The 24,538-nt window shown below is 39.3% G+C and overlaps 1 protein-coding gene across 1 annotated transcript in view; it reads left to right on the top strand.

Moving 5' to 3' along the window:
- PIK3CB (phosphatidylinositol-4,5-bisphosphate 3-kinase catalytic subunit beta) overlaps positions 1-24,538 on the top strand; it is a 279,429-nt gene that overhangs the window by 56,294 nt on the left and 198,597 nt on the right. The window contains exon 3 of the mRNA XM_027686271.1: positions 13,956-14,062. The gene's annotated coding sequence lies outside the window, so the exon portion shown is untranslated. The remainder of the gene's footprint in view (positions 1-13,955; positions 14,063-24,538) is intronic.

Below are 24,538 nucleotides of genomic sequence, written 5' to 3' on the forward strand. Positions count from 1 at the left end.
GCCAAATATAAGTGCTGATAATAATAATAGAAGATAGAATTCAGAATGCTTACAGTTCACTAGGAGTGTTCATTTAGTGTTTGAGATGCCCTGAGCAGTTCTCATTTGGAAAATCAGCACTACCAGACTGTCAGTCCTGTTTATCTGGTTGGTTCGTGTCCTCACAAAACCTTTGGAGTTTGCACCATGCTTGGTGCCCCTTGCAATCTTCTCTTTTCTGGCATCCTCCATTGTAATTGGTCTTCAGGGCTAAGTCTTAGGTCAACATCTCCATTTTTAGGCTGTCTGTAGCTATAGGGAAGTAGAAGAAAAGATGGTGGAGTATCTCTGAATCCCAAATCATGTGGACTCTTTACGTGTTTCCCCATTGGCTGTGGGTTGGCAGTTCTAGTGATTTTGGTATCTTTTTCATAGGTGCTGCCATTTAGCTCTCACTTTTCTTCCTGAACAAAGCATGATCTGGTGACAGGCAATAATATCACACTGCTGTTACTTATCATTTGATAGGACTATTTGCAGGTCATCATCTGATCTTCAGTGCTCTAGCTGAGCAGTTATTTTGGCACTGTTTTCTACCAGTCCTACCTACATGAGCACATGACTGGTCTCACACCTCTATTGCCCTCTGCCCCGTGGGTTAAAGGATAACTATATTTTAGGCCTTTTAAATTTATAGTACATTTTCAAGTGTCTCATTTCTGGTACTGAACATAACTAGGAAAAGGGTATGATGTCTCCCAAAGAGAAGACTTAATGAACACAAAATTGTGTGTTTAAAATTACTTCTTTATCCTTATTTTTTATTATATCTAAAAATATGTATCAGTATTTATTTTATAGCCTTTTATTTCTATTTATTTATCCTTACATTGTTTCTTTTCTGATGAAACATAGCTATAATGTCTAATATCCCGTTAGATGAAAAGGGTATTTTGTGTGCTTCTGGGGTGATGTCTCAGTCACTGACAATGCTGTCCATTACTCCAAAGAAGCAGTTTTGCTCTTTTCCTTTCTACCTAAACAGCTTACCCTCTACTGCTGCTGAGAACTATTTCCAAAGTGATGTAATCCACTGAATTTCTGCAATCCTTTTTTCCTACTGCCAGGCATTGCCTTAGTTTGAGATGGTTGCTGCAACATTGTTGACGTTTGGGTTAGTTTTTGTGAGCTCTCTCTGTCTTCTGTCTCTATTCTTACAGTATTTTGGATTCTGTTTAGGAGATACTGTATCAGAGCTGGCTGCTTCCAGAAACTCCATTCTTGGACAGCGTGAATTTCTTTATTTGGCAAATGTTCATTTCTGGATTTTTTTATATCTCTTTCCAAAAGTTTTGTCCTGAATTTCAATAATTATCAGATCTTTTGTCAAGGATTCATCCCTTCCCCATAACTGGCTTCTTAGTTTATGATTAGCAAAGTCTTTTATCACCATCTTTTTCCATCTTTGTTTTTCTTTATATCCTTCAGCTCAGGTTTTCTCATGCTTCTTTAATGCAATTAACTAATTGCTAGCTTGCTCCTCTTGATTAGCACAAGCACCTTAAAGCTCCTGCTATCAGAAACTCAGATCAGTGCTGGCTGTTCTCCCTTAGGCTGCAGATCTGGAGCACAGCTGTGAGGACATTTGTGGGCTGAGGGCTCTGTCTGTCCCCACTGCTCAGGAGCTGTGCCTGGGGCAAGTCCTGGAGAAGCTGAACCACACTTTCAGTCCCTGCTTCTGGGCCTTCCAAAACCAGTCCTTTGTTTTGTGAGAGTGATTTTAAAAACAGTTGTGCCTTTTGATCTATTGTCAAGATTTTGCTTTCTGTAAACTATTCTCATAAATAAGAGGTGATTTTGTTGAGAGCCTGAGGAATCAGCTCAGTTGATAGAAGCACTGTGTTCAGTAATAACAGTGATAGTGGTAGGTCCTGTGAGATGTAGTTATGGTAGCAAATATTTCCCATAAAAGCAGAGTCCAAATCTTTTTTTTTCCCATGTTCCAATGGTGCATTAGATCAGATGGAGAAAGGTCAGCACTTCACATGCCACTGACCAGCACTGAACCTCTATGGACATCTGGGACAATGATTTCAAGGATTCCTGGGGCTTCCTGTGCAGGGCCAAGAGTTGGACTTCAGTGATCCTTGTGGGTCCATTCCGACTCAGGATATTCTGTGATTCTGTGTTTTGCTGACAAAAATGGAGTTGAATTCTCGTAAGGTCCAGGCCTGAATTGCCAATTCTGAGCATTATTGAAAACCAAGTCCCTTTAATTCCACTTGCTAAAGACAACCAGAAATTTCCCCAACATCAAATTTCCTCCATTTTGCTGAGGATTTCCTCTGTGTTTATGCCAGAGCAATCTGTCCAGTGCATATGCATGTGCACAAGGGAGAGGAGAGTAAACCAAGGCACTGGCTCTTGCTCTCCATTAATGCTTCTGCTTCCTCAGACCTCTGAAAAAGAGGAGAAAAAAGTTATCTTCCATGAATATTTTTTTCAGGTAATAAGTGTAAGGTGATAGCTAGAGAAGTGAAGAGGAATGACATGGTTTATGGCTGTTTTCTTTTCCCTCTATAATAAGGAATTGGTTTATCATAAATGAGAATGTTAATTCCTACTGTTTTAGCACAAATCCTTTCTATTGCACCAAAACATGGGTTTTCTTCTAAGGCAGCTGCAATGCTTTTCTCACAGACGGATGTTGAGCTCAGTCCTGATGCACAAGACACTTCAAACCCTCTGAACTTTGCAAGTATTGTTACTGCATTCTGTTTTCCCAACAAACAGACAAAAAGCAGTTTGAAAGTCTTTTAGCACTTTACATGAAGAATTTTGGCAAAAGTGGGGAAATATTTATTTGGCTCTGACAATCAGGTTGGTTTTATGCAGGCATTTAGCCTTTTAATTTAATAATTATCTTTTAATTTTGAAGTACTTTATCTTTCCATTCTGATAGTTCAAACTTAACTTTGCTGATAGGGGTTTTCTCTTAGTGCCACCATGTATTTTGTACAGAGTGCAGAAAGCCAAGTTCTTCCCTTAACACACTTGTTTGGCTTTATAATATGTACTAATATTATATTATTGATGTTTCTAAGACTGGTTTTCATGTTTAGAAGCTATCACTGCATTTGATTTTAATTTTGCTCTGCTTTTTGCCCTTTACTACAGACTAATGCAGTGTTTAGGAGAGGCAGCAACTACTTTAATGACACTCTTTAATCTCAGCCCAGATCAATTATAGCATAGTAACATTTTTGTCCTAGTAACAGCTGAAGTGGGTTGTGTCAGCAAGACGGAATTTCACTCACTTGGGCTGTAGCACCCCTTTCTAGGGCTGCATGTAAATGATTAGGGTTTCAGAGAACATGTGGACAGTGAGTGTGTATTACTGTGAACTCAGCAGTGGATGAAAAACATCTGCCTTATTAAGCATCCTTTTAGAGACAACCATCCAAATATGCCTTTAGAAATCAGCATTCTTGATTTTTTCTGTAGCAGCCAAGGTAAGCATAACTTCAACCTTCCCAGTAAACCATTTCTAGGTGTGATGCTGGCAGGGACTGTGAACCTTCCAGGCTGGGTATTGCATTATCTGTTTACAGCACATGCATCCAGTCAGCAATTGGAATTCCTGATCTACCAGGGAAACATCAGAGTGCTCTGCACAGCCGTGATTTTACAGAGCTGCTGAAAGACTCTGTTCTGGAACTAACTACACCTCTAAGAGGGTAATTACACTGTGTGTGATGGTGTGCACTGGGCAGACCATGAGTAATGTGTACAATTTGCCACCCTACATTTTTTATTTAGAAAAATCACCAGTGATTAACCTTTAGCACTTATATATAAAAAGATTTTAAGAAAGATTTGGAAGCTCATGGGAGAAACCAAAATACTTCCAAAAATTTCTTTGGGTGTATGTCTGTACTTAGAAACTTGAAACTTGAAAGCATCTTCAAGCATAAAGCACTTAGACCTTAACTGACTTTCTAAATCACTCCAGAATCTGTGAACTTCAGTCACTGGTGCTCCAACATTGAACTGAAAGACAGTCTCCTCTCGGTTCTTTGCACTAGTGTTGGCATTAATAACTTTGTAGTTCTAAAATTAACACATCTAGTGAGCCCAAATGCCAACAGATCTGAGGCTTTGAACACTACTTGGTTTTAGTATTCTGTTATAGGTAAAAATAAGATTAAATGTCAGTGGCACAGAAGTCTAATTTAAATCAACTTCCATAATCAATAATAAGTTTCACTGAAAATAGCAAAGCCTGGTGAGAAAATACTTGTGATTTACCAGCAATATAAATCTCAGGCACCCTATCACTGTTAACAGAAGATCCTGTTCGAGGACATTGCAAAGTGATCCTATTTGTTTACATTTCTTATTAAAAAACAACTGATAGAATGAATCTGAAATTTATCTTGCCTGTTAAGGACAAGCCTCAACAATGTCAGCATGTTTTCACATTTAAACTCTTGTGAAAAAATAGGTAGAAAATTAATATGAACTTCTAGCACAGTCCATATTTTACCTTGCACATTTACATCAAATTCTTCTCGATATCAACTGCCTGACTTGGTGGCAGTTATTTGGACACGATTTAGTTGGTGTCAGCAAGATTTGGGCCCATGGAAAAAGGCAGCAGTCCTTCAGGCATGCCCTTAAGAGCAGGTTTGTTTTAGCACTGAACTGGCTGCTCAATGCTAAACCCATGCTTAGGTGCTCTGCTGCAGCCAAGTACTGAGCAGAAACCTGCTCTGCTGTAGAAATCAGGAAATACAGAACTCTGATGCCAGATTAATGTACAGGCTTTTCACTTGAAACCAAGGTCTATCCAGTGCTGGCCCAGCCTTCACCTTTTGCTTTTCAGATGGGTATTCTTACTGTGACATTTATGATGGCAAAGCTTAACATTGCTGGGAACGCTCAAATGTCCTTAGCTGCTTTGAAGCAGAGATTTGTAATATTTTAATGGTGGATATTCCCAAGAAACAGAAGCTGGAAGGTCTGAGCTGAGGCTATCCTCAGAGAACAGCTGATCTTAAGAAATATTTTTACTATCTTTTTCATGAGAACTGTACACAGTTAAGTTTTAAACTAAAAAGAAAGTGATTATTCTCAAGAAAGGAGTAAAATCTATTCAGGACTAGATATTTCTACAAGTCTGAGGAGAAGCTGTGTTTGTTGCTTGCGGTACCAACTGCAGGGAATGTGTCTGAGCTGGTTCTCTTTAAATCCAGGTCTTCAGTGGAAGTTAACAGTGAACAATGGTGTCTGGGTAGTGTGCCCCACATTAAAGGCCAAACTCTCTCATGATACAAACTGGCAAAGCTGTGCTCATGTCTCTCTAATTCAAAATTTGCTTCAGCAAGTGTGTTAGAACTGGCCTTTTTTCTGCCAGAGCTGAGCCCAAGGAGAAAAATCATCAACCAGAGAAAACAACATTTCTGTGTAAGGTCCCTATTTTAAAAGCAGAATAAAAGAGCCTCAGGTTCAAAATCCAAACCCTTGCTCTCAGTCACAGAGAAGAAAAGCTGCCCCTGTGTTTGTATTTTCTGTGTCAGTGCATGAAATGTTTCAGTGGCTGTTTCAGGCAGAGCCAGTGTTAACTTTGCTGGATACCTGAGAATAAAACAGGCCTGGGTTTGCTGCAGGAGTGCTACCAGTGAGTGACAGGAACACGTGGCTGTAACCCTAAACAGGATTGTGAAGGCCTTTATCCAGAAGCCAAGTTTACAGATTTTGCAAAGACGTTAAACAAACACTGTAACTTTTAACATAAACACAATTAACTAACATAAATATTTAGGCAATTTTCTTTTCATTTCACTCAATGCATATAGTGCACATGAATCAGAGTTTACCCTTAAACAGTTGGCCTTAGGATACCATTATCGCTCTTATCAATAACTAAACTTTTCTAGAGCAAATAACTTCCTTGCTTAGCCCAAAGACATTTCTTAAACTTAGTACTTGCTCCAAAGGATTTCAGGATTTGTTCAGCTTCTTAGACTGATGAGTTATTAGACACAGACAATTCCTTTCAAGGGTCAGATAGACAGGGGTGGTTTTTTCTTGCCATGTTCAATCTCCAGCTATTCCAACAGCATAACAGAAATTTTGCAGTGTGAAAGTAAGTAAGGACTGAGTAATGGATATAGAAATTTCTCTCTTAAACCAACACACAGCATTGCTTTAGTAGCACTAAAATAGCATTACTATAATCCCTTATTAGTAAGAGATCTTGCTGTGAGTTCGGTGCAGTCAGGTAGAGGCCCTGTATAGATACAGAACCCTTGGAGAGCGTTCAGTAAACACAGTCAGTGACCTACTGTGTCCTATTCTGACCACAAAACTACTGCTGTCCCAACAATTTGTGTCATAGTCAGCCCCACTGAATACAGTGAAGACTTTCAAGTTGCATATCCCTCCTACGTGTGACTTAACAAGGCTGCAGAGCTGGAACTGAGCCTTGTAAAAAGTCATGTTTTATCCAGTGAAGATAGGCATCTCTCCCAGAAGATATTCCTTACTTGATAAACCTTTATGAATTTAATCCAACCGAAAGCAAAATTTTTGCAATGTAGAAACTAAGGCACAGACTTTATACAAGTCAATCCGTCCCATAAAAAACACCAGTTCATAACCACAGTGGCTTGTGTATATACCAGCACGATGATGAGAAATCTAAAATTCAAGTATATCAAGAATTCTCCTCTTTATTCTACACCAGAGATGTCACTTCTTTCCTTTTCCTATTTTCCTTACCCTGTCAGGCAAAGTGGCTGTTTCATTTAATTCTGTTATTCAAATATTTCTCTTTTTCTTCTTGCATGCTGCATGGTTATTGAGTGTCTCTGGATACTTGGGTGTTTTGCACTCATCAGAAATTGCCTCACTGCTGAGGAATGACAGGGAAAGAATGGAAGACACTTGCAAAGCATAAAAAGGCAAACAAACATCCTACCCAGTGTGCCCTTACATGGATCCAATAGCCAACTGTCCTTGAATAGTATTATCCATGATACCACTATACATGGAGAGTTTCAAATGTTTTCCAGTCAATAGCTAAGCAGCCCTGAAATGGATTCCACGGGGAATGTAGAATCTCTCCACATCGGGTAATGAGGGTCATTTCATAGGAGAGGTAAAACAGATCATTTTGGGCTGTCTGCATTCAGGTAATTCCAGAACTGAGGGACAAAGCTGACAAGGAGCTTCTGCATCTGTTCACTGAGCTGTCTATCACCTGCTGTCAAAGAGCTGAACTCCTTAGTAAACTCAAAAGAGTAGAGCATTCAAGAGTAAGGGAATGTCAGGATCAAGCTTGCCTCCATGGCTCTTGCAGAATTATGGAATGGTTGGGGTTGGAAGGGACCTCTGGAGATCACCTAGTCCAAGCCCCCTGCTAAAGCAGGTTCTCTACAACAGGTTGCACAGTGATGTGTCCAGGCAGGTTTTTAATGTCTCCAGAGGAGGAGATTATACTATTTTTTCCCATAGGACCCTTACATAGTTCAGGAGGAAGCCTGGAACTGTCTGGGATGACACAGGCTGATGAATCAGAATCAATATTGCCTCTAGGCTCTCTTTATTGCATCAACTGGAGGACATATATTGAATGATGCAGAGGTAAAAGAAATCAGATAGTGGAAAAATCTGGTACTGTTACAATGTTTCATCATATTAACACCCACAGGGGTCATCAGCAGACTGAAAAATAAGTTCAACCAAGACAAAAATTGCTTTTAATGGAGATCAATATTTAAAGACTAAGTCTACCCCATGTCATTTTTGTGATTGCATGACAATAGTAAAGCTATTTTCAAACTAAACTAAAAAGTGTTCCAAGCCCTGGAAACGTAAAACTGCTTGTGTGACTCAATCTTATTCACACATGTACATAAAAAGAGTCTTTTTGGCCCCAAATGAACCATATGTCTTTTCAGGCTGATTAGTGGATTTGGGGGTGTTTCTTGGAAGATTATGTGCTGGATATTAATAGGCTTCTGCTAAGAAACTCTCATCTTAGTTCTGTATTGGCCTACATTGTAAAGATAACTGAGGCTTTGCTGTGCATATCCTTGCAATCCTAAAAAAACCAGCATCACCCCATTGAACAAAAGCATCAAGAGTCCACATGACTCTTCCAAGTTCACCCTGGAAGTCAATGTTGGACCAGGATGTGGAAGCCAAGTCTTCCCATTCATTACCTGATGCCCCAGACAAGAGTGTACTCATCTTCCTTGGTTAATAATGTAATTACTGAATTCCTAACGTATACTGTGGTCTCCTTAGATAGGTTATATTCCACATGATTTAGTAATACCTAGTCCTCTATATCAATGATTAGTACAGAATTACTGGAGGACTCAATAAAGGTGGCAGTGTTACCCTGTACTGCCATGATAACATTCATACTCATAAAATGAAGGTGACAAAGGTGACAACATTCAGACAACTTGACATGTCAGGTTGCTGGAACTGCTGGTCCTTTTAGAAAGTGTCTAGTCAGAGTAGACTTCTAAAGGAAAAAGGCTTCTGTGTGTGCTGCTGCACCGAATGTGGAGAAATAAAGAGTTCTGCTGTTGTCCAAGAGCTCAGAAAAAGCTGGCAATCAGAATCTCTTGAGCAGTTACACTGATTCTGTAACACCAGGTTCATGAGAACTCGCTTTGTTCAAACCATGTTTTCTGTGCTGTGGTTTCTCCACTCTTCTAAGGTGGGTGACTTGCTCATTGGTGTAATATAGTGAGTGGGCTCTTTCTCAATGGGCTGAAGAGAGGGAAGAGAAGATGTAGTGCTGAGAATCCACACGGGCTGTTTGCTCAGAACATCAGGGGAGCCAAAGTTCACAAAGTTTTCTGCACTCACACGTGTCTCAACTATCGGAGGTGTAGGTAAAAAGGAGGTTTTGAATTCAAAGAAGCAGGAAAGTGGCGATGCCACAGGACCCATTTTTTTCTGGGATTCTCATTGTAGGAAACCTGTGAAAAGTGTCCCCACTTCTTTAACTTGTGCTGACTGCTTGTACCACCTCCCGTATGAATTATAATATCAACTGTGAGATCAAAAGTCCAGTCAGCCCACTTTTCTGTCTGAAATACTGCAGGGATCCCAGGGAAAAGGATGAAAACACAGCAAGTATACATTTATCTTTTGTATCTTCTGCAAGATACTTCTTGGGCCAAAGGCGTAGGATATCAAGGGGTTTGCAGCTAATTCAACCTCTTCCCCTGATCTGAGCAGATTTTGATTAAACTGGCATCCCTGGTTCACTGATGGAATTAATCACTTGGGCATAAGATAGTGAGAGTTTTTATAAATAATTTAAAAGTTCAGTCTCGTTCCTCAACTTCATTCCATGGGCAGTTGTACAGCATGTAAAATTTGTGTACATTATTTACACTGATTATCTCCAGGAGTTATTATGGTTCCATGAATCTATTCATGTGGTGTCTTGTATCTTGTCAAAATTATCAAAATAAATTAAATACAGAAACCTTATGATGCACTCAAATGAAGTCCATAGTCTTATCTTGTCCCCTAGTTCTTCATACAGATGCAAGGACTGAGTAGGAAAAGGGCTATCAATGTGGAAGCTGTTTTGGAAAAAGAAGGAGAAAATAAATGGTAACAACTTCTGTGGTTGAACTGATTCTCTTGTTCTCTGAGACACTGCCAAATCACATTTGAAGATACTCAGAGCTTTAAAACTGTCTTGGGGAGCTTGTTGAACTCTACCAATTTTTTAGGTGACTAAGTATGGACATGAGTTCTTAAAGAGATGGAAAATATCCTCTTTTAGTGTGTATATCTACATATTCCTTCCAGTTAAAAGTTTGGCGAAAGACATAAAGGAAATGTGTACTTCTGTATTGATAGTATCAAGCAGTGACCTAGGAGAAATCATTGTATAAAGCCCATTTCATAGTGAATGTTTTTCTGTTGGTTTCAAATAATACTAGCTCTGGCATATATTGGAGTAATAAGGAACTATAATAGAAATAAATCAGAATATGTATATTCTACAGGGTCTTGTTTACTCTCCATAAGAGTTTTTAAAAACAGTTTTAACATAGACACAATTATCTTTGAAATCTATTATGTTTAAACAGGTTAGTTTTGTTGCAGAAGAATATTAGTCCTTTGTGCAGTGTGACTGGAAAAAAATTATTTAAGAAACGTATTTGAAAAGCTGAAAACATAAAAGATCCCTTAGCTGGGGTTGGTTTCAATCCTCTTACTAGAACTTCCAAGATAATCTCTGACTGGATGCAGATCAGGAAATAAAAATTTGTGGCATCACTTTATGTTTGTGAGGCAAAACATAGACAGGAATTTGAATTACCAATGTCACTGTAAACTGTTGTCTTCACACATCCTACAGTGTAATAATCCAAGGGTAAACCTTAGCTGGACTATACACCTGCTCTAAGAGCTGTGTTCATAGTAATAACCATTTGAACTGTCTTTAACTCCTTGAGTAAGTTCCTCTAAGTCATTTCAGGTTATTAAACTGATATTCCCAGTATATATAGACCTAAAAAACAGCTATATTCATTTTCCGAACATCTTCAGATGTTGTGAAATACATATGTTTTAATTGACTCCTGTTGTATTTCCATGTTCTTTCCACACAGGCCAGATTCAGCATATCCTATCTGTGATGGCTCCATTTCTTATTACTGCAGAAATATCCAAACAGCACAAGAGTTTGTAGCCACCAGGCAGTGTGTTTAGAATCAGAGAAATAACTGAGAAACAATACAGAGGATGATGAGAAATATGAGGAATATCTATTTTTAGAAGCTAAAGTATATTTGTATTTAATTACACTGTGTTTCTATCTTGTGCAATACATATTGCCTCCAAACATGAAAAGAAACAAGCTGGAGTACATTTAAATGTGATCATCTGGTGTGAATGTTTTAGGCAACTAAATTCTGCCATTATGATTACTTTCCATTCTCATGTGGCATTTAATATTGGAGGAAGCAAAATAGTTCTGTGTGCTTGTAGTCTATCCAATATCAGTGTGTTACTGGGAAGTTAAAATCTCATCTAAACCAAAAATGTAAATCTGCCAGACCTCCCAAGAGTACTGAAAGCTTCTTTTTCTCTCCCTGTGATTTAAAGTGTGGAAGAGATAACATCACTTCTTTTGTATCTGGGAAATCATTCTTTCTGCTCATTCCTAAAAAGTTGTCCCTCTTTCAGCTTCTTCTTCAAAGAAGGATTGCTTTTCTGAGCCCTCTTGGTTCCTTTTTGAGCTTTCCTTTCATAGCTGAATAAAAATGCAGGTGTGCAGACAGAAATTATGTAGGATCCTGTCATTTTACCTTATAAGGTCCTGTCATTTCATGTCATTTTTTTAAAAAAACTTTTCATCTAGTGACCTTTTAAATTCCATTTATGAGTGAGGAAATGAAAATGTCCACAGGTTTGGGGCTTTAAATTTTTGTAGTAAATATCATATGCATCTCACTTTACCTAAATGATGTTATCCTGTTCAGCTTTATAAAGGTAAATTAAGAAAGGCTGGGAAGGAGGAAACAAAGCATGGCAATGAATTGATCACATCATGAAGCGTGCTTAGATGCCTGGGGAACTGGGTCTAACCAGGCTAGCAAGGCTTCTGAAGCTTAAACTGGAGTCTATGAGCAGAGGAAATGCAAAAATATGAGAGATCCTGTCCCAGGAAAGAAGAGAAATGAAGAATATCTCAAAGGAGCATCAGGAGCATGTTACAGCAAAAGAGTTGGCATCTTCACAGAGGCTTTAGCACAGACACTGCATATTATCAAAGAATGCAAAGAAAGGTCTAGTTTAGCACATTCTGCATGCAAACTTGTGTTGGTTTGGTCTTTTGCTGTGTATCTTTGGGTGAATAAACAAGGTGAATAAATAGGGAAGAAGATATTTCTCTGTCATTTTAATAGGCTTCCAGTGCCAGCCTCCCTGCAGTGTGAGGCAGGTGCCTGGAGCTCCACTGCAGGATAAATGAGCCAGGTGGTAAAAGCCACAGCTGCTTCCTCCTGAGTCATTCCTACAGGGTGCCCTGGACAGAGGCTGGAGGAGATCTCAGTCTTACGTGGTGGCTGTGCTAATGTTATCCCTGTAAGAGCCAGCAAGGAGGTTTTTTCCTAAGCAAAAATGATACAACTTCCTCGTAATATCTATTATTTCTTTGTAATTCTTTAGAGAAAATCTAAACTTGAGTAAGGGCAGCCACAGCATTGAGATGCCTGAATGAATTCTGTGAAGAGAGTCTAAGGTAATAGAAATAAAAAGACCAAATTGCTCCCAAGAACCTGTGGTTGATTTTCCCAAGTATACAAGGCATAAACTGGCTCTGAGCACACAGTGAATCATCACTGCTGCCATTTGGAAGAGCAGATCGCTCAGGCTGGGGCCCTGCCAATGTCATTGCTGTGTTTAATGCTGTAGCTCTGTGAGCCAGTGGGGCAAATTAATGTCTTCTGTGATAATTCCATTAAAGACTTATTGTTTTGAGAAATCACAGAAGGCAAAGGTCATGATCTCCTGGGAACTCTGATTTTGAGCTATTTTGCTCAGTATTTCTATATTTAACTTTACCACTGGGTTACTACAGATATTTGCATTGCCTCTCTTTCAACTTCCGTTCTTGCCTTACCAATGATTCTTGAAAACATTTTGGTTACTTATTTTAAAATATTTAATCCAGAGAATTATATTCTCTAATATGTTTTCACCTGATCAGTATATATTTGGGAGCAAATATGACCTGGAACAAAAATTCTTTGAGTTCTTGGATATGTTTTACATACTAGGAATGTTTAATAGAAAGGTACTACTGAGGACTGAGGGATCAGATTAGTAAATGCCATTGATGAAAACTTAGAGGTCATGACTAGTTAAATACTCCAAGAAATCTGTGTTGGAGGAACATCACCTAAATTTGTCATATGAGTACTTTATTCATTATGCACAGAATATAAACAACTAACTTCCTATTACAATGGTGATTGTTGATCTTCAGAATACAAGCACCAGTTATTTGCTGAAGTTGGGGTAATTCAGAGATGATTCTTGGGAGTTACTTTTACTTCAAGAAGTGGATCATTTCCTAGGCATTGTTCCATTGTGACAGCACAAAGCCTGAATCTGGCTGGAGGGCATGTGATTTAAGATTGCATTTCCTTACAGTATGGTATATATTTGATGGTTAATCCATCAGAAGAAAACGTTTGATGGGTGAGTGCTACAACTCTGTTATGAGGTGAACTGTCATTTAAGTGCATAATGCCAGCAAAACGCCCCACCACTGCTCAAGAGAGCAGCGCTGACAAGAAGAATAAAAACGGTTTGTTGGTGTAGGTTATTCAATTCACAGCACTGAAAAATTATGTCAGCAAAGGATTTTTATAATGGTGTAATTTGCATCTCCCTTAAAGGTGCAAATGTACTTTGGCTTTTTGAGCTCCAGCTGTTCTATGCAGCCCAACATCACAGGAGGCAAGGCAAGGAACTGGCTGGACCCTCTTCTCTTTCCTCTGACCTTAAGGGCAAAGACTTATATGTCTAAATCAGAGGAGCATGAGCATGACCCCCTCCTGTAATGAGACGAGGGAAGCACAGCAGGAACACATTTGGCAATCTGGGATCTGCTTGTAGGAACAAAGTGCCATTTTAACCATTTAAAATACAGGAGACTGCATCCAACACAACTCTGTCCCTGGGGACTGACCAGAACAGTTTTAGCCCTTGTAAGAACAAAGCAATCAGAGGCCTTGCTGCAGGAGCCCAGTGCCCTTTCACAGAGTTCCTAACAAAGGAATGACTTCTTATTTATTTATTTTATGTCTTCAGCTAAGCTTTGATGAGAGGTTCCTCAACTTTTCTGTAGAAGCTGCATTTCCTGTCTGAGATAGTGTTTAAGATGAAGACTGACTCCTTCTCCTATTTCCTTTCTACAGACCAAAAGGAGACCCTTTCAAAGAATACAGCCTTTAATCTGGAGGCAAACACATGCCCTGTTTGAAGCCCTCATCTCTTCTACAATGACTAGTGTTGCTGCTTGCAGGTAACAGTTTTTATCTCATTTAATCCCTTATAGCTCCTTCCTTCACTTGTATTATGCCACAGAGGAATTAGACCCCTTTTATGCTGTGCTTCTGCTGGTGGATCATCATGGCATTGGGGATCAGTAAACACACATTTAAGCCAATAAATCAGCTACTTCAGCAATGCCTTGTTTTATTCAGCATGGCAATCTCACAGCACATTCAATCTTAACTGAAAGGGTGTTTCATTAGTGTTTTTTAGATACGTAAGACCCAATTTCACACAAATATTCTTTTATTTATTTGTTACTTTATTATTATATTATTTCTAATACTACTAGTATTGGTAATAGTGGTGGTATTATTCATTTGATGTGAATCTCAAGATGTAAATCACTAGAGAATTTTTCCACTAAGAAGCCAATTGGATGGTTATTGCAAATAGTGGAAAAAAATATTTGAAACTCCAGAGGATGCTGGGATGAGCCTTTTTTGGTCATACTCGTATTGACCAGCTGTGAAATAAGACACATTCTCTAGCAGCATGATATCCCTGTAAGAGGCTTTATAGTCTGATGAATAATCATTAACATTTATTGGCCAAATGTTACACTGATAGCCTCTAGTTAAATAAGGACAGAGAAAGAACCCCACTAATTTAATGTAGGTGGATATCCCTTCTCCTGCATGCTGACTAACATGGTGTTCGTTTGGCCATCAATTAGAAGACACTTCTTTCCCTCATAGGCTCATAATGTTTCTTTTCTAGTGATTTTTTTTCTTTATCGTGAAGTTGTGAAAGCTGGAAATTTGTTTGGATCAGTTAGTATCAATGTGAATTATACATGCCAAATTATAACTTTGAAGTTACTTGGTATATTATTTATATTTTTAAAAATATAGGCTCCTTCACCTGTAATGTTAGTAAAATTCAGAGATGTTTTGGGTAAGTGTATTTTACTGTCTCTTCTGCTCTCTTATGGACCTCTCATACACATTTAAGACTCAATCCAACTCCATTCAATGGTACATTTGCCACTGATTCAGCAGTAGTTGGATCAGGGTCTTCATTTGGAGGAAATGGATGACAAATGCCTCAGAAAGAGATGTTTTGAACAGGTGAATAATGTGGAAAAGGTGAGTGGAAGGAGCTGCCGGTTGTTCTTAACAGCTCAGTCAGAACACCTGGCACAATGGAACGTGCATTGAGCAGGGTGTGCATTACACAGCCCCAGGGCTGGCAGCATTGCTGCATATTCCTACAGTTATTGGTTTTCTGACCAGTCACTGTAGGTTACTCTGACTGTCTTCATTTATGGAAACAGATGTTTATTTGTGTCCATGTTTATGAGAGTTTGGTCATGGAGTTCAGGTCTATGCCAGTAAGTGCTAAAAGCAGCAGTATTGTTTCCTTTTGCTGTTGCTCTATGGAATACTCTTCCCTTTCGTCCTCTGTCCTGATTTACAGAGTGCAAACTGAGCAAATGTGGTGTCATTTGAGCAGCTGCTTCTGTTCAGGTTCACCTGCTGGTAAGGAGATGAAATTCCAACATTTCTATTCCTTTCTAATAACACACAGATTCCTGATGCTCAGGCTCTCTTCTATGTCTTTCAGTTGCCTTCTTCCCAGCTATTTTATTCTACTTTCTAGAGCTTACCTGTGGCAAATCTGGGGGAGGGAAGGCTTTAGCCAGGCAGGAAAAAATTATCTGAGAAACTCCAGTGGAAAAATAATACAGTATAACTGTGAAGCAATGTTATTCATGGAGAGTTGGTGGAAAATGCTTGTTGGCATTCATACTTCTTCATTAATCACACTTACATAAAAATTATTTTTGTGAAATACATATTGTACAACTAAATCTTTATTTCAAATGTCGCTTTTTTGTTTGGTTGGTTTGGGTTTGTTTGTTTGTTTGGGTTTGGGGTTTTTTTGCTTCCTTGAAGGACTTGTCCAATTGAAGAGATGCATTTTTAAGAAAAGTTGTAGTTAAATTTTGGGCAAATATGTGTCTATCTTTTTGTTTACATGTCTTTGAAAGCACATTGAAACTAACAAAAAGAGTGGATTGTACCACTGAAAACAGTGATACATGTAAAGTCATGGCCTGTTGATGAAGAATAAAATTAAAATCTAGCTGAAGTATAGATCAGCATCCCTGCAAATTCCCACCAAGGAGAGAGGGAAGTCCAGTGTTAATCACAGGAAAAGAAAATGCTGTACAATCTATAATAGATTAAACAACAAAAATGGATAGAGACCTACAGAAGTTATGACAAATATTTATAAAATATAATAGAGTTGGCACTTTTTGAAAGCATGCTTTCTTTTAATTGTCTCTTAGAATTCTGTTGCAGAGTTAGTATAAATTCTTAGCACTACAGAACACTTTATAGTGGATGTTTTCTTCTTAAATTTCATTTGACTAACAGGTTGCTACACATTCATACCATGTCGTGGAAAACTGAATGTAGATCATCTATTTTGGATAGAAATTACAGACTTGCAAATCATTACATAGCTGCTTGACACTAGTCATGCAACTTGTGTGAGTTCAGCAGAACTGCCTATAATAAATGGTAAGTTAAATAGGTGCAAAAGTTTGTGCAATATCAGCACCTGAGATTTTGAAGACACCTGCAGAAGGCCAGGTAATTTTACAAAGAGATCAGTAAAATCAGTCCCATGAATACAGCTGTAAATCTGTGGTGGTTTGCTGTATGTCATATCACAATAGCTTTGATTAACCACAAATCCCTGCAATAACATTTCTGTTCTCCCAAATCCTGGTTTCACCCAAAGCATATGATCCATTTCACCAGAACCATTTCTGAACTGTTCATTTTCTCTCTGATCACTCCCTCCACTTCCCTGATTCAGTACATTAGGACATAGAGCTTATGGGAGTGACAGAGGTGAAGTTTTCTTTAAAAGGAAGTTGTGTTCATTTTTTATACATTCAGAGAGGAGAGAATATTATTATTTCTTTAATAAATAACATTACATCAAAAATACACCTGACTTCTGTTACTGATTCCTCATGCTCATGGTAACAGCATCATGAGGCCTCACTGGCTGTTGTTGCAAGCCTGAGGGACACTGGTGGAAACTGGAGCATGAAAAGTGAATTGTTTCTCTATCACAATATACTGTTGATCCTTCTAGAACATTTTTGGTTGTTTTCTCTGTGCATGTGATATAGAAAATGGAAGCATGAAATGAAAATACTCTGTTTGGAAAAGCTGAAGATTCTGTTTGATAAACAGAACTAAAGTATTTATAAGACTTGAACATTTCCTTTTTGGGTCAATGCCTTGTCATTTTCTTCCCTGGGGCTAAAATCTCAGCACATTTTTGGGCATTCAAATCACGGCCTGAACTCAGGAAGAATGAGGGGATGAGTCTGATAGTGTGGGCATTCTGTTTCCTCTGTCTATCTGCCTTGTCACACTCGTGTCCTTGGCTTTTGTGTGCTGGTTCTTCCAGCAGAAGACCAACACACATCAGGTGTTTTGCTCCCTCCCAGTCTTCTATAGGGGACTGAGATTAGTCCTTCAGAAATTGTTGAGGTTCAGATGTCAGCCCTAATTCCCAGATTTGATAATGTCATGAAGACAAAAACAGTCAAACTTGGATTGCCGTCATCCCTCCCTCCATCCCACTACACTCTGTCCTCTTCACACTTGTCCAAAACTTTCGGTGATGGCCATATCCAGATTAGGACATTCCAAGAAGAAAGACAGAAAACTACGTCAGTTACTAAAGACCTTTTATTCCCTGTGGATTTTTGGCTGCAGAACACACTCTGAAAAGGAGGCAGGGCTTCAAATAACAAGGGCAGGTCAGAGCAAGGCAGTGCTGTGTCCCCTGTTCTCTACACTAGCACAGTACTGTGGACTCCTGCAGCCTTCTGTGATGAGGTTAATCTCCCACTCCTACAGGAGCATGAACTGAAACAGGCCCATACCTGTAGCTCAATTTTATTTCAGAACAGGATATAGTGTAGTAGCAGAAACCCATTCCTATTATTTTATGCTTCTCACAGGATCCTAATTCACAACCAATTTTTCATAGAACCCTCTGTTTTAAGGATACTTTGATGTACACATCATGGACAACAGCCTGGGACCTACAAAGAGTGAGAGCAATACTTGGAGCTCTTACTTTGGTTTCTACCACTTCCATCTTCACTGATTAGTGCCTTACACTGACAACACTCCTATTGTCTTTGGGGGCAATTAGTAAAGTACTATGTTGTTCAGCATGACTAGGAAAGAGTCTCAATAATTGACCTTTAGATAATTGGAAGGGATCACTGAATCACAGAATACGCCGAGGTGGAAGGGACCCACAAGGATCATCAAGTCTAACCCTAAGTCCTGCACAGGACCGCCCCCAAGAGTCACACCGTGTGCCCAAGAGCATTGTCCAAACTCTTCTTGTGTCAGGCTTGGAGTTGTGCCCACTGCCCTGGGGAGCCTGTTCAGTGCCCAACCACCCTCTGGGGGAAGAACCTTTTTCTAATAACCGACTTAAACCTCCCCTGACACAACTTCAGGCCGTTCCCTTGGGTCCTGTCACTGATCACCACAGAGCAGAGATCAGTGCCTGCCCCTCCTCTTCCCTTCACGAGGAAGTTGTAACTGCAATGAGGTATCCCCTCAGTCTCCTCTTCTCCAGCTGAACACACTAAGTGCTCTCAGCTGCTCCTCATACGGCTTTCCCTCCAGACCCTTCACCATCTTTGTTGCCCTCCTTTGGACACTCTCTAATGGCTCAATATTTTCTTACATCGTGGTGCCCAAAACTGCCCCAATATTGCAGGTGAGGCTGCCCCAGTGCAGAGCAGAGCGGGACAGTTCCATCCCTCACCCAGCTGGTGATGCTGGGCCTGATGCCCCCCAGGACACAGCTGACCCTCCTGGCTGCGAGGGCACATGGCAAGGAAGTGGGGTAGAGAGAGAAAGGGGAGAGGAGAACTACATAGGACATCTATTAATGAATTCAAAGTAAAGATCTCCTTCTCTGAAGTCATTCTGTAACCTTAAAATAGCAGTGAGTTCTAAAAATAGCAGTGAGATCCTCGATGGGTGAGCACTAGCAATAGGTCCTTAGAAGCGTTGGGAGCTGTGCACAGCTAGTCTGAGTCCCATGATCTGAGTGTGTAGCTGTGGTGTGACTACAAGCTTTGCAGTGAGCACACTGCAGTGAGATGGCCTTATTACAGGCATTTTATCTAGATGAAACTAAACTGGCACTTACTGAATGTAATTAAGTGCATAATATGAACAGCACGCAATTTTGTAATTAAAGATTGGTACAGAACACTACTCAGAAAGTTACATTATTTTTAATGATGCTTTTACTGTAGGGAAACTGAACTGATCAGTTTCCCAGAATTTACAAATCAGCTTCCCAAAATTTACAGACACACATAGAGGTTTGTTGTCATTTATAGATATTAAATTATGAACATTATATTACAAACAAATCATCTTACCCATACGAGCCTTATTTCATTAGCTTCTCTTAGTTAGAAACTCTTTTTCAGTCATATTTTGGGGCAAATGAAGCGTCCATCCTTCCTGCCTGCTTCCCAAGCCATCTGTCAGTTGTGATCAGACGTGCCGCACGCCACGCAGCACAAAACTCGACCTGATGCCTCCTAACCGGGAAAGCAGGAGGCAGGAAGTTCCAGCTGAGGTTCACAGTTCCAAAGTCCGCAACCTTCTAATATTTTCAAGGTTTCATGTGTTTTACACAGGTCAACACATGGTCTGCTTCTCCTGAAAGTTCACTGACAGTTTAGTAACGTCGTGAGCTCCAGGGTTAGGGGAGAGAGAAAAGTACATTTATGCAAAATAACTATCTAATGGTAATTTTTATAGCATAGACATTTTAGTAAAATCTCGCCAGGGATCAGATTCTCGGCTGTGAGAAAGACCTAAATTTGTTTCAACTCTGATGTACCAATGCATAAGCTGCATTACTCTCACATATGGAATCCTATCACTGCTGTATCATAGATGTAATTAAAAACCTGCCATAACAAATGTGCACTATGCCCTACCAAGCTCTTGTGCTGACAAACTGCCAGAGGGGAAGAGTTTGATCTTTTACTCAATGTGGCTTGCCTCTGGTCCTAGAGGTTTCATCAAAGGACTTGAGAGAAGCAAGCCATGATGGAGCAGCAGGGAGAGGCAGCTTCAAGTAATCGGCTGCCAGGCTACCCGGCCTTCCCGTTACAACTTGCACACTGCTCTAGCACCAAGCAAAAGATAGGCAGAGCAAAACACTGAGCACAGTTTGTTTTATGGTGATAGCAGCTCCTTTCTACTAAGAATGTGAGTAGCAGAGTTCTGCACCAGCTGGTACTTCTGGGTGGTCTTCAAGGCTAACTTCAAATACCGGTCTGTGCAGTAAAACATCATGGAAGTGTCAGAGACATAAGTAACTCTGGGAAGGTCCTTATCAGCAGACAAGCCTCCATTTTTTGACCAGCTACGCACTGAGAAGGAGCATAACGAGCCACCATTCCTGCCTAAAAATCCTAAGGCAAGGATGCATATAAAAAAAAGCCAGTATGCAGGATGTTTCTTTGAATAAATGAGTTCTCAAAATGAAAGCCAAATAATAATGATCAAATGCTAATAAGTATCTTCATCTACTTCCCAGTTGTAATAATCTCCCACACAAAAACGTAGCTGACTTGAGTGGTGGCAGGCCAGAGGATGATCTCGGGAATTGTTTACATATATGAAACCTCCAATTCATTTATTCAATTCTTTTTTGTCTGTATTCCTATAAAAGTCTTCAGTATATGTCTCCTAATATCACCACTCAAAATAAATTCCTATATGACCATTATTGATATTATTTAATAAACAAAGCTGAAACCAACCTAATCAGAATATGTATCAAAGAACCCTTGATGTTAACATGCAGAACATCACTATTCCCAAATGGCTACTTTAATAAAATTGTAAGAAATTATTTTGCCTAAGGACTATATCTAGAGTCCCCAGAAATCAATGAGAATGTTTTTATGATTCAATAGGATTGACATCAGACCATAAATGAGCAGCATATTTTATAAAACATATCAGTTATTTACAGCAGGCAGAAACCCTGGAACTAATATTTCAAAAAGCATATGGAAGAAGATGGATGCTTCTTTGTTTAGAAAATTTGTAAAGCTTCAAATCAGTGGTGAAGTTTTCTACTCATTTTACTTGTGAATAAAATCATTAGAAACCTTCACTGCTTTAAATAATCACAAGATCAAATACTGTATTGGGAATGGATATCTGAAGTGATACTAAAGACAAAAAGCTTTCATTCAAAGAAGGTATGTAAAATCTGAAATTTATAGCTCTTCTTTTGCTAATTCAATTTGAAAATAAATGTTATTTTCAATAATCCTGCATTAATTTTAATAACACTAATTTTTTTCATAATGGAAGCACTTAAAAAGTATCCAGATATCTTTCTGCACTAAAGGCTAAGACAGGAAAAAAAAATCACCTGGGAATGTTAAAATTCAAAGACCTAAATATATCTATGACATATTCCAGCTGTATACAAACTGCACTTAATCCTGTATGGAGAACTTGGCATTCAAACCAACAGCTCTAACAAACAGAACTACGTTTTCATTTGCTATTAGTGCCCTTCACTTTTGTCTGCTGAGGGAAAGGTTCATTTGAAGACAAAGCTTTTGCTGGGTAGAATAGCAGAGCACACTCTGTCAGTGTTATCAGTGTCTTTCAATGTGGAACATATTTAACTTGACACAGGAGTAAAAAGAAACATAGAAATAGGACTTGTGAACTGAAGTAAAAATGTATTGAGCTCTATTATATCTCTTGGGAACAGAGAAGCAGAGGAAAGGCAGTGGCACCTTCAGTATCCCACATCACGGAGGAAAAAATAGTTTTGTTAAAATACACTGATGGAAAGCCTGGATTTTCAGAAGAACCAGAGCTCACATCCAGACCCTGAACACAGCAGAACCCAACAACAACCATTACCAGCACCATGGCTGGCAGGAGAGAGCAAGACAGCTAAACTCCAGTTTTCCTCTGAGACCCACAGCGTACTCCTGTTCCTTGATGGCAGTTGTACAGTGGCACCACAGCACCCTCCCAAACTTCTGTGATATTTCTAACACTTCTTGTGTTCCATCCTACTCCCTGAAGAAGTCATGTCTTTTTTATTTGCACAGTGATAGCAAAAGCAGCTCCTGTGGCTCAGAAATGCAGATTTCTGAAGAGTACCAAGAAGTAGCAAGAGCAGAGCTGCTCCAGGAGGTGGGTAACCCAGGAGTCCCAGGTGAGCACAGGACAGGCCCTCACTGGCTGAAGCACAGCCCACGGCAGCTGAGCAGGGTCTGAGAACAGAGCTCATGACAGCCCCGGGCAGAGGGACGTGGTGACCCTCATCCAGCATCCTGGCAGCAGGGAACAGGGACAGAAAACTTGTGACACCAGCTACAGTTTAGGTCCAAGGTCCTTCCAAGAGACAAGGCTACAACACAGATCCAAGGGTGGCACAGGGGGTAAAAGCAGAACCAAAAGTGAACTGGAGAGAGCTGCAGCAAAACTGAGAGCAACACCAAACCTCTCAGCCTGAGCTTAAAGGAACCTCTCCAGGAGTGGGAGGGGTATGAGCTGAGGCGGGTGAGGGCAATTAATGCCAATGAGTGTAGTCACAGCCCTAGCCAAGGCTGATATACGTGTGTCTTGGCTGAGCAATGGGTTTAGTTCTCAGTGTGGCTACCTGGGACCACAGAGGATTTTGGTTAATAATCATTGCTTAGCTTACAATGAGTTTACTAAAGGTCTAGAGTGAAGTTCTAATTTTTGTAGCTGGTCCTGTTTATGTATCAGAATATTTATTCCTTATTAAATTGAAGAAATGTAGAAACAACATTATTCTCATAATTCTCATAATGTGGAAACAACAATAATAAACATTCAAGGTTGCTTTCCAGGTATGTATTTATTTTATTTTTGTGTTTATACCTTTAGTACAGTAGCAAAATTCTATTTAGTCATTACACTTGTTTCAAAAAAGAAAAAAATATTATTTTGCAGGTAATATGGGAGATTTGCTTCTTTCACTATAAATTGAGGTCCTAGGTTTTGGAACAACTGACACAAAAGAGGCTGTCATATCATTGTATCTATCTAAAGCAGGCAATTGTTATTTATGATGATGTCACAAAAACAAATTTCATACAGAGTCCTGAAGAAACATGGAAATTGTTTTATAACAGCTTAAAACAGACTTCATAGTATTTCTAGCAAAAAAGTTTACACTTCAGATTGATATCGATGCTCCTCCCACTACACAAAGTTAAAATTAAAGCTTTATGCAACTTTTCAAACCAGTGATGAGAGTAAAATAGATTTAAATGCTATAAGCACAACATGAAATAGCCGCTGTTCCTTCCAGCCCCTTCTCTCTTATGCCACAGGAGCAGGAAGGGAACTGGTGATTGTAGGCCCAGGCAAGGGAGGAAAGGCAGCAAGAACCTGAGAGCTGCTTTTGAGTGTTGCAGTGAATGACTTCTAATTTAGCACACCTTACAATGTGTTAATTCAATTTACAAGGTTTTAAGAGCAACAGCTTAATGAAATAAGTATCTATTCTTATAAATGTTTTTTACCCATTTTTAAGGCAAGAAGGTATTTGAATGAATCTCTGAGACTTCTTATTGGCACAGGATTCTGTCCTCCACATCTAGGAACTATCTGAGTGCAGAGGACTAAACCTCTTTCCCAAACAGTTCCTTCACACAGTGTAAACCTGCTGCTGCTTTTATAATGCTGAATTCCTGACACTGAATGTGCTGTACAAAGAGATAGATAGACATAAGCAAAATGTGGTCTGAGAGGTGCTGAACAATTTGTGATCTCCTGTAGTCTCAGATACAACTTCACCAAGCAGTCTCAAGGTTCTGGATGTCTGTCTCTCGTTTCTAAGGGAAGGGCAATTAAAATAAAGAAGAAAAGCTGTTTGAGTTGGGAACCCTGCCAGCAAGGTCCCTCTCTGTAACAGCTTAACAAGGCATTCTAATACAGTGCCATCAACTGCTGAATTCATGTTAAGCCTGTGATTTATTTTAACTTTTTTTTCCTCTTTAAAGCGGAGCTTACTGGCCCTACATGAATATAGAATTAGTAATTCTGTATTAATATAGAATATATTCATATAGAATTAATATGAAATTAGTAATCTTAGTACTAACAACTTCATGATGAAAAACAAAGCTTCGAGTAGTGGAAAACTGCATCTTAAGAAATAAGAAAAGCCAGTTCCTCACAATTGTATCATAACATTTTTGAGAGTGAAGATTATCAAGGCTAGATTGGTTTCTTCAGTCCTGGGGATGAACAGTGTGTGAGTACTCGTTCAGAAGCTTGTGTTTCTGAAACCACATGATCCGTTTTTATCTCTTTATGTAGGTATGGTCTGACCTTATGAAATTCCA

Source organism: Neopelma chrysocephalum, unplaced genomic scaffold, assembly GCF_003984885.1.
Source record: "Neopelma chrysocephalum unplaced genomic scaffold, ASM398488v2 Primary Assembly neopelma1_70, whole genome shotgun sequence".
NCBI lineage: Eukaryota > Metazoa > Chordata > Aves > Passeriformes > Pipridae > Neopelma > Neopelma chrysocephalum.